This window comes from Schistocerca gregaria, chromosome 2, assembly GCF_023897955.1.
Source record: "Schistocerca gregaria isolate iqSchGreg1 chromosome 2, iqSchGreg1.2, whole genome shotgun sequence".
Classification (NCBI taxonomy): domain Eukaryota; kingdom Metazoa; phylum Arthropoda; class Insecta; order Orthoptera; family Acrididae; genus Schistocerca; species Schistocerca gregaria.
This window is the reverse complement of record NC_064921.1, coordinates 7,323,886-7,338,242: the sequence shown is the minus strand read 5'-3', so window position 1 is coordinate 7,338,242 and position 14,357 is coordinate 7,323,886. Positions and strand designations below refer to the sequence as shown.

The 14,357-nt window shown below is 27.0% G+C and overlaps 1 long non-coding RNA gene across 1 annotated transcript in view; it reads right to left on the bottom strand.

Annotated features, from left to right (window-relative positions):
* Positions 1-5,960: 5,960 nt before the first annotated feature.
* The window catches only part of LOC126336224 (uncharacterized), a 59,416-nt gene continuing 51,019 nt past the window's right edge, over positions 5,961-14,357 (bottom strand). Inside the window, exon 2 of the long non-coding RNA XR_007564922.1 lies at positions 5,961-6,467. This is a non-coding gene — a long non-coding RNA (uncharacterized LOC126336224). The remainder of the gene's footprint in view (positions 6,468-14,357) is intronic.

Genomic DNA, 14,357 nt, shown 5'->3' with positions numbered 1-14,357 from the left:
AACTTTCTGATAGTCCACAGATTACAGAATGCCACCAGATGTGCAATGGAAACTACTACTGGTCTTCCAGGGAACGATAAAAGTGTAGACTGTTTGAGACATTACTCCCATGGAGGAAAGTGCCCATGGTGACTATTGTATTCAATCCCGATGCAATTTCTGTGTTTCATCAACACTTTGAAGAACCACAGATTACAGAATGCCTCCAGATGTGAATCGAAACTATTACTGGTCTTCCAGGGAACGATCAAAGCGTAGACTGTTTGAGACATTACTCCCATGGAGGAAAGTGCGCATGGTGACTGTTGTATTAAATCCCGATGCAATTTGAGTGTTTCAACAACATTCTGATAGACCACAGTTAACAGAATGCCTAAAGATGTACATTGGAAACTACTGCTGGTCTTCCAGCGAACGATCAAAGCGTAGACTGTTTGAGACATTACTCCCATGGAGGAAGGCGCACATGGTGACTGTTGTATTGAATCCCTATGCAATTTCTGTGTTTCATCAACACTCTGATCGTCCACAGAATACAGATTGTCTCCAGATGTGCATCGGAAACTACTACTGGTCTTCTTGGGTACGATCAAAGCGTAGACTGTACCAGACATTACTCCCATTGAGGAAAGTGCGGATTGTGACAGTTGTATTCACTCCCGATGCAATTTCTGTGTTTCAGCAGGAACTGCTCATGAGTGTAGAACATCTGATGCTCTTGTTAATACTCGTACTTCTGTATTTATTGGTAGGATTGTTCGGTTATCTACATCTAGTAGTCGGAATCCATCATTTTCCAGGTCTTGTTCTGGTGTTATATAAGTGTCAAATTCTACGTCTATGAAGTCTGAATATTCATATCTTCAATATCATTGTCGTCCAATGGTTTTAATTGTAATTATTGCATCTACTGAATCATCAAGTAAATATAATAGTCATAATGATGGAAGGGCAATAAAAATTAATGTAATTGCTGGTAAAGCTGTTCAGATTGTTTCAATTAAATGTCCATGAAGTATATTACGGTTAGTATAGGCAATAAATAATATATAACTTAGGGCATAACCTACAATTACTGTAATTAATAATAATATGACCATAGTATGATCATGAAAGAATGATAATTGCTCCATTAATGGTGAAGCTCCATCTTGAAGAGATAAATTTGATCATGTTGCCATTAATAAATATTTTCTAATAAAAGGTCAAACCTTTATTTGTAGAGCTTAAATCTACTGCACTAATCTGCCATATTAGAATCTAGAGATTAATGGTAATTCTGAGTAACTATGTTCTGCAGGAGGGTTATTTTGTAGTCATTCTGTTGATCTTCTTATGTTAGCTCTAAATATAATTGCTCGGTTTGTAATCATTCTTTCTCATATAATTACAATGAATATAATGATTCCTACAATAGAAATTGTAGACCCAATTCTTGATACTACGTTTCATGATGTATATGCGTCTGGGTAGTCAGAGTATCGTCGAGGTATTCCTGCTAATCCTAGGAAGTGTTGAGGAAAGAATGTTAAATTTACTCCAATGAATATAATTGTAAATTGGATTTTTAATCATGTATTATTTATAGTTAATCCTGTAAATAGTGGATATCATTGAATGACACCTCCTACAATTGCAAATACTGCTCCTATAGATAATACATAATGAAAGTGGGCTACTACATAATATGTATCATGTAATACAATATCAAGTGATGAATTTGCTAATACTAATCCTGTTAATCCACCAATTGTAAATAGGAAAATAAATCCTAGAGCTCATAATAATGGTGGATTGAACTTGAATTTAGTTCCATATAATGTAGCTAATCATCTAAATACCTTAATTCCTGTAGGTACAGCAATAATTATTGTTGCTGATGTAAAATATGCTCGTGTGTCAACATCCATTCCTACTGTAAATATATGATGTGCTCATACAATAAATCCTATTAGTCCAATTGATAGTATAGCATAAATTATACCTAATGTTCCAAATGATTCAATTTTTCCTCTTTCTTGACATACAATATGTGAAATAATTCCGAACCCCGGTAGAATTAAAATATAAACTTCTGGGTGTCCAAAGAATCAAAATAGATGTTGATATAGAATTGGGTCACCCCCTCCTGCAGGGTCAAAGAATGATGTATTTAAATTTCGATCTGTTAATAATATAGTAATAGCTCCTGCTAAAACTGGAAGTGAAAGAAGGAGAAGTAATGCTGTAATAGCTACAGATCATACAAATAAAGGTGTTTGATCTAAAGTTATACTTTCTGATCGTATATTAATTGCTGTTGTAATGAAATTCACTGCACCAAGAATAGATGATACACCTGCTAAGTGCAGTGAAAAAATAGCTAGATCTACAGATGCACCCCCGTGTGCAATAGCTCCTGCTAGAGGAGGGTAAACTGTTCATCCTGTACCAGCACCATTATCTACTATAGAAGATGTAAGAAGAAGGGTTAGTGAAGGTGGTAGTAATCAAAAACTTATATTATTTATTCGTGGAAATGCTATATCTGGTGCACCAATTATTAGTGGAACAAGTCAATTACCAAATCCACCAATTATAATAGGTATTACTATAAAGAAAATTATTACGAATGCGTGAGCTGTAATAATAACATTATAAATCTGGTCATCCCCAATTAGAGATCCGGGTTGGCCAAGTTCAGCACGAATAAGTATTCTTATTGATGTTCCTACTATTCCTGCTCATGCTCCAAATATGAAGTATAAAGTACCAATGTCCTTATGGTTTGTTGAGAATAATCATTTTTGCGGTAAGTTGGCTGAATTTTAGGTGGTAGACTGTAAATCTACTTATGAGATGTTTTCTCTCTTATCATATTTAGGTCTTATATTCAATTATGATTCTAGACTGCAATTCTAGAGGTGTAAAATTTTACTAAGGCCTAAAAGATTATTCTTTTAATTATAACTTTGAAGGTTATTAGTTTGATTAACTTAAGTCCTTAGTATAATGAAATTAAGGTTGATGTTGAAATCAATCCTATTGTTGAAATTATTACTGTTATAGGAAGAATGATTCTTGATTTTTGGGACTTTATCTTTATAGATCACGAATTTTCTGTGTATGATATAATTAGAGCTGAGAATCTAATACGTATATAGTAGTAGAGTGTAATTGTAGTTAATACAACTATAATAGTTATAATAGTTGTTATATTGTTTTCTATTAATGATTGTATTACAATTCATTTTGGTAAGAATCCAAGGAATGGTGGTAGTCCACCTAAAGATAATAAAGATAAGAATATTATGAATTTAATTTCGGTTTTTATATTTCTGGCTGAATAAATTTGATTTATGAAAAATAAATTTATTTGCTTAAATAATAAAACTATAATTAATCTTAATAGTGAGTAAATAATGAAGTATAGTTCTCAGATGTTTTCTCTGACTGTTAATGATCTAATTATTCAACCTAGATGTCTGATTGATGAATATGCTAAAAGTTGTCATAAGGATGTTTGATTTAAACCTCCTATTGCCCCAATAATAATTCTTAAGATAATAATTGTTCAAATAAAAGTTCTTAATTGAATACAATAAGATAAGACCATTATTGGGGCGATTTTTTGTCATGTTATTAATGTTAAACAATTATTTCATCTTGATGCTCCTATGACTTCTGGAAATCAGAAATGGAAAGGTGCAGCTCCAATCTTTAATAATAGTCTAGATCTAATTATTATTGATGGGATAAATTCTGTTTCCATCCCATGGGATATTTTATTTGAATCAGCAAAATTGAAAATAATAATATTGTCGATGCTATTGCTTGGACAATAAAATATTTAATTGATGATTCATTTATTATTATATTTTTATTTCTTGTTAGGAGCGGAATAAATGAAAGTAAGTTGATCTCAAGTCCTATTCAAACCCCAAATCAGGAATTTGATGAAATGGACAGGATCGTTCCTATCATTAATGTTGATAGGAAGAGAAGTTTTGTAGAGTTGTTGGTCATTAAAAAGGAGAGGATTGATACCTCTATAAATGGGGTATGAACCCATTAGCTTGTTTAGCTTACCTTTTTACATTAAGGTGTATGATGCACGTTAGTTTTTGATACTAAAGGAGGTAGTCTAATTCTATCTTATGTAATTTTAATGAAGGTAATTTTATTTACTTTATTTACCCTATCAAGGTAACCCTTTAATCAGGCACTTCATTTATTTAATATATAAATCGAAAGTTTTTTTTTGAAATTCTTTTATGTATTATTTTGTTTACTTAGGATTAATTTATCCTGCTCATTTTTTATATATATATATATATATATATAATAAATAATTTATATTAATATATTACATTTAATTGAAATTAAAGTATTATAAGTTCATCTTACCATTATCAATTGATTATTTTAATGCAATTATTTACCTAGGATTATAGCTACTTATGTTTTAGCTTAAAATAGGTTATTATAATATAATATATATAATAATATGTAATTTAATATTTAATATTATTATAATTGGATATAATAAATAAAATTATTAATTTAAATATAAAATATTATAATTAATATAAATAATTATATTAATTATAATAATATAATTATGTAAATTATCTATAATTAGATTCTTTAACTAATATATATGAAAGTTAACTTAATATAAAAAAAGAATTCATATTAATAACATATTATATTAAATTACATAATTGTATATAATATATTTATTATATTATTTAATCTTTCTTTATTTATTAGTGAAAAGAAAGATTAAATAAGAAAGAATATAATACATTTATTGCTATACATGTTCCATATTAATCTTTAATTATATATAATAGAGAAGTTGTTGTGGTCATACATAGGGGCGTTTCTTTTTTTTTTTGTTAATGTTTGTGGTTTTTTCTTTTTTTTTCTTTAAATATTTGAGTCTTTTATTTTTTCCTGAATTAATAGATTTAAAATTTTCTTATTTTTTATTTTTAAAAGTTTTATTCTTGCTTGTTTATTCACTTTTTCTTTGTATTATATGTAAGTTTTGTTAGACTAAATGTTCTTTTTGCAGTAATTTGATTTAATTATCAAGTGATTTTGGATTTAGCAATTGATTTAGTATCGGCATAATTCGTGCCAGCAGCCGCGGTTATACGATTGATACAAGTGAATATTATTGGTTAAAACAGTTGTTTATATTATTAGGGTTGAAATATAAATTTGTAAGGTGAAATGTTAAAATTTATTTGTGGCCCTTTTTATGAATCTGTGAAATTTAAATAATAAACTAGGATTAGATACCCTATTATTTTAAATGTTAATTATATTTACCAGGGTACTATTAGTTAAGGTCTTTAAACCCAAAGAATTTGGCGGTATCTCATTCCATTCAGAGGAACCTACCCCATGATTGATAATACACGATTTACTCTACTTAATTTATTTGTTTGTATATCTCCGTTATCAGATAATCTTTTTAGAGTTATAATTCTCAAGATTTATAATTATAAAATATTTCAGGTCAAGGTGCAGCTTATAGTTAAGAGGAGGTGGGTTACAATAGATTTTTGTTTATAACGGATTTGATAGTGAAATACTGTTAATGAAGGTGGATTTGATAGTAAATTAAATTATTTAATTTAACTGATATTGGCTCTGAGATGTGTACACATCGCCCGTCGCTCTCATTATTGATTATTCTATTTTATTTTAAAGTAGCTTCAATTTAGATGAGATAAGTCGTAACATAGTAGATGTACTGGAAAGTGTATCTAGGAAGAGTTTCAAGATATAACTTATTAGTAAAGTGTTTCATTTACACTGAAAATTTTTCTGTGCAAATCAGGATATCTTGATTATTTATTTTATTATATTTATTTTTTGTTTATTTAATTATTTAATATAAATAATTTTATTGTATTTTTGTCTTAGTATATTTTATAGAATTGATTTTTTAAATTATAGTTTATTGGTGATGTAAGTGTTTTATGAAATATTATTTTAAATTTTTTTAAGTAGATTTTATTTATTGTACCTTTTGTATCAGGGTTTATCAAAATTTTAGTATTTATTTTACTTGTCTCGATTTGGGTTGATTTATAAATAATTTATAGTTAATGTATCATAATTATTATTAAATTATTTATAGAAATGAGATGTTAATCGTTTCCCAAGATATCTAGTTTCTTAAGAAAAAATTTAATTTTTTAAAGTTATTTGTTTTTATTTAATTTTTTAAGTAAAAATATTAACTTATTTATTCTTTAAGGGATAAGCTTTGAAGTTAATAACCTATAATTTATTTTATAGAAATATAATAGTAAGCTTTAAACCAGCTATCTTTAAGATTACGTTTTAGTTCATTATTTTTTATTTTGATTTTATAAATATGTTAGGTTTTTTATTAAGATTATTAATTTAATTTTAAAATTTTTGTAATAATGATAGAATTAGTATATTTATTTGTATGAAATTTTTACCTTGTGAACTTATTATAAGGAACTAGGCAAAATTGATTTCCGAGTGTTTATCAAAAACATGTCCTCTTGTTTATATTTTGAGGTCTGGCCTGCTCACTGAGCGTATTTTTAAAGAGCCGCGATATTTTGACCGTGCAAAGGTAGTATAATCATTAGTCTCTTAATTAGTGGCTGGAATGAATGGCTTGACGAGAAATCAACTGTCTCTTAATAAATTTTTGAATTTAACTTTTGAGTCAAAAGGCTTAAATTCTTCTTTAGGACGAGAAGACCCTATAGAGCTTGACATTTTACTTTTATATAGTTTTTTGTTTGTCTTTCTATATTTAATGATGATGTTTTGTTGGGGTGACATGAAGAATAGATAAACTCTTCATTATTATATCATTTATTTATGTTTGTTATTTTGATCCATAATTTATGATCATAAGATTAAGTTACCTTAGGGATAACAGCGTAATTGTTTTTGAGAGCTCATATCGACAAAGCAGATTGCGACCTCGATGTTGGATTAAGAAAAATTTTGGGTGCAGGAGCCCAATGATTAGGTCTGTTCGACCTTTAAATTCTTACATGATCTGAGTTCAGACCGGCGTGAGCCAGGTCGGTTTCTATCCTAAGATTGTTAATCCATATTAGTACGAAAGGACCATATGTTTAAAATATTTTTTGTTATATTGATTAATATTAATTTATTTACTATTTTGACAGATTAATGTGTTGAATTTAGAATTCATTTATGTAGATTTTTTCTACAAATAGTATTGATACTTTATGATTTATTTATATTTATTTTGAATTTTCTTTTATTGGTTATTTGTGTTTTAATTAGTGTTGCCTTTTTAACTTTATTAGAGCGTAAGGTTTTAGGTTATATTCAGATTCGAAAGGGTCCAAATAAGGTAGGTTTTGTTGGAATTCCTCAGCCATTTAGAGATGCTATTAAGTTAATTTGTAAGGAGCAGCCAATTCCTATTATATCTAATTACCTACTTTATTATTTTTCCCCTGTTTTTAATTTAATGATTTCTTTAGCCGTTTGAATAATTTTTCCTTATTTAACTTATATGTGTTCTTTTTCTTATGGATTTTTATTTTTTTTATGTTGTACTAGATTAGGTGTTTATACTGTTATAATTGCTGGTTGATCTTCTAATTCAAATTATTCATTATTAGGTTCTCTTCGTTCTGTTGCTCAAACAATTTCTTATGAAGTTAGTTTAGCTTTAATTTTATTGTCTTTAATTATTTTAATTGGTAGTTTTAATATGTTTGATTTTATAAACTATCAGCTTTATTGTTGATTTATTATTATTTCTTTTCCTTTAGCTTTAGCTTGTTTTGCTTCTTGCTTAGCTGAAACTAATCGTACTCCTTTTGATTTTGCTGAAGGGGAATCTGAGTTAGTTTCAGGATTTAATATTGAGTATGGTGCGGGTGATTTTACTTTAATTTTTTTAGCTGAATATACTAGAATTGTCTTCATAAGAATGTTATTGGCTTTAATTTTTTTGGGCGGTGATTTTTATTCTTTTATATTTTTTATTAAGCTTGCTATTATATCTTTTGGTTTTATTTGGGTTCGTGGAACATTACCACGGTTCCGTTATGATAAATTAATGTACTTAGCTTGAAAAAGTTTTTTACCTTTATCTTTGAATTTTTTTATTTTCTTTGTTGGTTTAAAGATTTTATTTATCTCATTTGTTTAGTGAAATTTTTTGAGAAAAGTTAATAGAAGAGTTAAACTTCTAATTTTATGTTTTCAAAACATATGCTTTTCCTAAGCTAATTAACTTTATTCCTTAATTAATTTATCTCATGCGTTTGCGACATGGACATTAATTAAGAAATATGTGAAGTAAATAATTGTTAAGATTTGACCTGTTATAATATAAGGTTCTTCAACAGGTCGTTTACCAATTCACGTTAGTAAGCATACAACAACTACTATAATTCAGAATAAAATTTGATTAATAGGGTAAAATTGAATGCCTCGGAATGGTGTTTTATTATAAAATGGTAAAATTATTAAGATTCTAATTGATAAAAATAATGCAATAACACCTCCTAACTTATTAGGGATAGATCGTAGAATTGCATATGCAAATAGGAATTATCATTCTGGTTGAATGTGAACTGGTGTTACTAATGTGTTGGCAGGTACAAAGTTATCTGGATCTCCTAATAGGTAAGGATTAATTAAACATAGTATAATTAATAATGATGTTATTATTACAAATGTAATAGAATCCTTAAAGGTAAAGTATGGATGGAATGGAATTTTTTCAATATCTCCATTTAGTCCAAGAGGATTATTAGATCCTGTTTGGTGAAGAAAAAATAAATGAATTGCTGCTATAGCAGCAATAATAAATGGTAATACAAAATGGAATGTGAAGAATCGATTTAATGTTGCATTATCAACAGCGAATCCTCCTCATACTCATTGGACTAAATCTGTTCCTAAGTATGGGATTGCTGATAATAAATTAGTAATTACTGTTGTACCTCAAAAAGATATTTGGCCTCAGGGTAAGACATATCCTATAAATGCAGTTGCTATAACTAAAAATAAAATCACTGTACCAATTATTCAGGTATGTATATATATATAAGATCCATAGTAAATTCCCCGTCCTACATGTAAGTAAATACAAATAAAAAATATAGATGCTCCATTTGCGTGTAAGGTTCGGATAATTCAACCATTATTTACGTCTCGGCAGATGTGTACTACACTACTGAATGCTATTTCAATATTTGATGTATAATGTATAGCTAAAAATAGTCCAGTTACGATTTGAATTACCAAACATAAACCTAATAGGGATCCAAAATTTCATCAAAATGAAATATTTGTTGGGGCAGGTAAGTCAATTAAAGAGTTATTAATAATTTTAATTAAAGGATGTCTTAATCGTAAGGGTTTATTCATTAGTAATTATCTTATTTTACGAATAGGTCCCTGATTAATATTGGTGATTTTAACAACTGCTAGTAGTGCTAAAAATAAATAAATTATTATTATTATTGTAATAATGAATGTTGGTCTATTATATAATTTTTCTAAAGATATTGTTATTTCTTGATAATTGATTGAATTATCAATATTTATAGTTTCGGTGTTTTTGAAAAAGTCTATAAATATAGATATATCTAGAATAATTAATATTAATATGATAAATACTCACATTATTAATGTAATAATTATAGTGATTGATTTAGGCTGAAATATTTCGTTTGATGCAATTCTTGTGATGTAAATAAATAATACTAGTAGACCACCAAGAAATGTTAAAAATAAAATATATGATAATCAATATCTTTCTATTATTGTTCCTGTTATTAATCCAACTAGGAAGGTTTGAAGGATAATAAAAAGCATTATTGATATTGGGTGTCTTAATTTAATAAAATTAATATTTATTACATTTGATAATGATATAATTATTATTTTGATCATTTCAGGGGTTAGTTTATTTAAAATACCGGTTTTGGGGACCGATGATGGAAGCTTTTCCACCTCTGAAGTTTTAAAAGTGGGGGCTGGACTTATTTCCGGTTTACAAGACCGGCGTTTTTTTTAAACTATTAAAACTAATGTTTATATTCTCTATTTTTACTTCTTTATTGATTTATTTTGCTGGTGTTTATGTTTTTTCTTCTAAACGTAAACATTTACTAATGGTTCTTTTGAGATTAGAATATATTGTTCTTTCTTTATTTATGTTAGTTATTGTTTTTCTTATTGAGTTTGATTATGATTATTTTTTTCCTGTTATTTTTTTAGTTTTTTCTGTTTGTGAGGGTGCTTTAGGTCTTTCTATTTTAGTTTCAACAATTCGTTCTCATGGTAATGATTTTTTTAATTCTTTTGGTTTATCTTTATGTTAAAGTATTTATTTATAACTATTTTTTTGATCCCTCTTTGTTTATTAAATAATTGTTGATGGTTGGTTCATTCTTTAATGTTTCTGTCGGGTTTTGTTTTTATAATTTGTGTTTATTCATATGCTGATTTGAATATAATTAGATATTATTTTGGTATTGATTATTTTTCTTTTAGTTTAATTTTACTTAGTTTTTGGATTTGTTCTTTAATAATCACTGCTAGAGGTTCAGTTTATTTAAGTTCATATCATTCTAATTTTTTTGTTTTTATGGTTTTGATTTTAATAATTATGCTTATTTGTTCATTTGCTAGATTAAGTCTTCTTTCTTTTTATATTTTTTTTGAGGCTAGATTAGTTCCTACTTTACTTTTAATTTTGGGTTGGGGTTATCAACCTGAGCGTTTGCAGGCTGGTGTTTATTTAATTTTTTATACTTTGGTTGCTAGATTACCTTTATTATTAGTTTTATTTAAGGTTTATGATTTTTCTAATACTTTATATTTTCCTTTATTGGTTGATTTTGGTTCTTATTATTTTATGTTTTATGTATTTATAATTTTGGCTTTTTTAGTTAAGATACCTATGTTTTTGGTTCATTTATGACTTCCTAAGGCTCATGTAGAGGCCCCTATTTCAGGTAGAATAATTCTTGCTGGTGTTTTATTAAAGTTAGGTGGTTATGGTATTTTTCGTGTTATAAAGGTTATTTCTTATTTGGGTTTAAAGTTTAATTATTTTTGATTGTCTTTAGGTTTATCTGGGGGTGTTATTGTAAGATTTATTTGTTTTCGTCAGGTTGATTTAAAGTCTTTAATTGCATATTCTTCTGTTGCTCATATAAGAATGGTTATTGGTGGATTGATGACTATGAATTGATGAGGTTGTGTAGGTTCCCTTTCTCTAATGGTTGGTCATGGTTTATGTTCTTCTGGTTTATTTTGTTTATCTAATATTATTTATGAACGTTTAGGTAGACGAAGATTATTAATTAACAAGGGTATAATTAATTTGATGCCAAGAATGGCTTTATGATGATTTCTTTTAAGATCATGAAATATGGCTGCTCCTCCTTCTTTAAATTTGGTAGGTGAAATTAGATTATTAAATATAATTATATCTTGATCTTCTTTTAGATTCTTTGCTTTGATTTTTTTATCTTTTTTTAGAGCTGTTTATACTTTGTATATATATTCTTATTCTCAGCATGGGAATTATTATTCTGGTGTTTATACTTGTTCTCTTGGTTATTTTCGTGAATATCATCTTTTACTTTTACATTGATTGCCTTTAAATATTCTCTGTTTAAAGGGTGAATATTTCTTTGTTTAGTTTGCTTAAGTATTTTAATTAAAAAAATTGTTTTGTGGAATCAATGATATGAAGTTTTTCATCTTAGGCCGTGAATTTATTTTCTATTTGTTCTTTGAGTTTTTTTTCTTTGTTTATTTCGAGAACTATAATTTTTATTTTAGGTATTTATTATTTAATAATTGATTATAGAGTTTTTGTTGAGTGAGAGCTTTTCAATTTAAATGGTTCTATAGTTGTTATAACTTTAATTTTGGATTGAATATCTCTTATTTTTATATCTTTTGTTATATATATTTCTTCTTTGGTTATTTATTATAGAGAGGATTATATATCTGGTGAAAAGAATATAAATCGTTTTATTATTATTGTTTTAATATTTATTCTTTCTATAGGTTTTTTAATTATTAGTCCTAATTTAATTAGAATTTTATTAGGTTGAGATGGTTTAGGTTTAGTTTCTTATTGTTTAGTTATTTATTATCAAAATGTAAAATCTTATAGTTCTGGTATATTAACTGCACTTTCTAATCGTATTGGTGATGTTGCTATTTTAATTTCTATTGCATGAATGTTAAATTTTGGTGGTTGAAATTATATTTATTATTATGATTTTATTTCTAATTCTTTTGAAATAAAGCTCATTACTATATTAATTGTTTTAGCAGCTATAACTAAGAGAGCTCAGATTCCTTTCTCTTCATGACTTCCTGCTGCTATAGCAGCTCCTACTCCTGTTTCTGCTTTAGTTCATTCTTCTACTCTTGTTACTGCTGGTGTTTATTTATTAATTCGTTTTAGACCAATATTGGATACTTATAATTGTGGTTGATTTTTACTTTTAATTGGTTGTATAACTATATTTATGGCTGGATTGGGCGCTAATTTTGAGTTTGATTTAAAGAAGATTATTGCTCTTTCTACTTTAAGACAACTTGGTTTAATAATAAGAATTTTGGCTATAGGTTATCCAAAGCTTGCATTTTTTCATTTATTGGCTCATGCTTTATTTAAGGCATTATTATTTATATGTGCAGGTTCAATAATTCATAATTTGAAGGATTCTCAGGATATTCGTTTTATAGGATCAATTGTTAATTTCATACCTTTAACTTCAGTTTGTTTTAATGTTTCTAGTTTATCTTTATGTGGAATACCTTTTTTAGCGGCATTTTATTCAAAGGATTTAATTCTTGAGATGGTTTGTTTAAGATGAATTAATTGTTTAATTTTTTTTCTTTATTTTTTTTCTACTGGTTTAACTGCTTCTTATTCTTATCGTTTGTTTTATTATTTAATATCTGGTGATAATAATTTTTATTCTAGATTTTCTTTTGATGATAAGGGTTATTATATTTCATTTGGAATAATTGGTCTATTGTTTGTTGCTGTTTTTGGTGGTAGTCTTTTATCTTGATTAATTTTTCCTATTCCTCATGTGATTGCTTTACCTTATTATTTAAAGTTTTTAACTATTACAGTTGTTATTTTAGGTGCTTATTTAGGTTATCTTATTTCTAATTTTGATTTTTCTCATAATTTATTTTCTTTAAGTATTCTTTCTTTTGTTAGATTTGCTGGTTCTATATGATTTATACCTTTTCTTTCAACTAAGTTTATTAGATATATTCCTTTAAAAATAGGTTATTATTCATCTAAGTCATTTGATTATGGTTGAGGTGAATTACTTGGTGGTCAAGGTTTATATAGATTATTTATTTATTTAATTGGTTATATTCAAGGTTGATATGATTCTAATTTCAAGATTTATCTTTTAACTTTTATTTTTTGAATATTTATTTTGGTAATATTGTTTTTCGTTTACTTAAATAGCTTATAATTAGAGCGTGACACTGAAGATGTTAAGGAAGTATTTTTACTTTTAAGTATTTATAAATATAGACATATTATTTTTACAGTGAAAATGTAATGTTTTATTTAAACTATATAAATTTTAGAAATGTTAACGGAGTTTAACCGCTAATATAAAAAGTTAGCAGCTTTCATATTGGCTTTACATTTCCTTAATTGGAACTATTATAGTTCAATTATATTATTAACAGTAATATGCCTCTTTTTGGCTTCAATTAATAAGAATAAGGGTAGTACATACCAATCTTCCAGGTCGAAACTGACTGCAATATTTCGCTTCTTATTCTATTTAAGGTTGATTGATAATATCAATACTTTTTGAATGCAACCCAAATGTTATATTTAACTACAACCCTTTATTCTGCTCATTGTAATGCTCCTTGGTTTCATTCATGGTATAGTCCTCCTAATAGAACTAGAATAAAAAATATTGTTGATACTGTTCAGATTATAATGTCTGAAGTTTTAAAAATAATTAAAATTGGTAGAATTAGTGCAATTTCTACATCAAAAATTAAAAAGATTACTGCGATTAGGAAGAATCGTATTGAGAATGGTATTCGTGCTGATCTTTTTGGATCAAACCCACATTCAAATGGTGATCTTTTTTCTCGATCATTAATTAATTTTTTTGATAGTGTTGTTGCCAGGATTATAACAATTATTGGAATAATAAATCTAATGAAAACTCTTGTTGATAGAATTAGAATTGTTTTTCTTGATTTATATCAAGCTTTCTGATTGGAAGTCAAATGTACTATTTATACTAGAAAAACAATTATCTACCTCATCAATAAATAGAGATATATAAGAA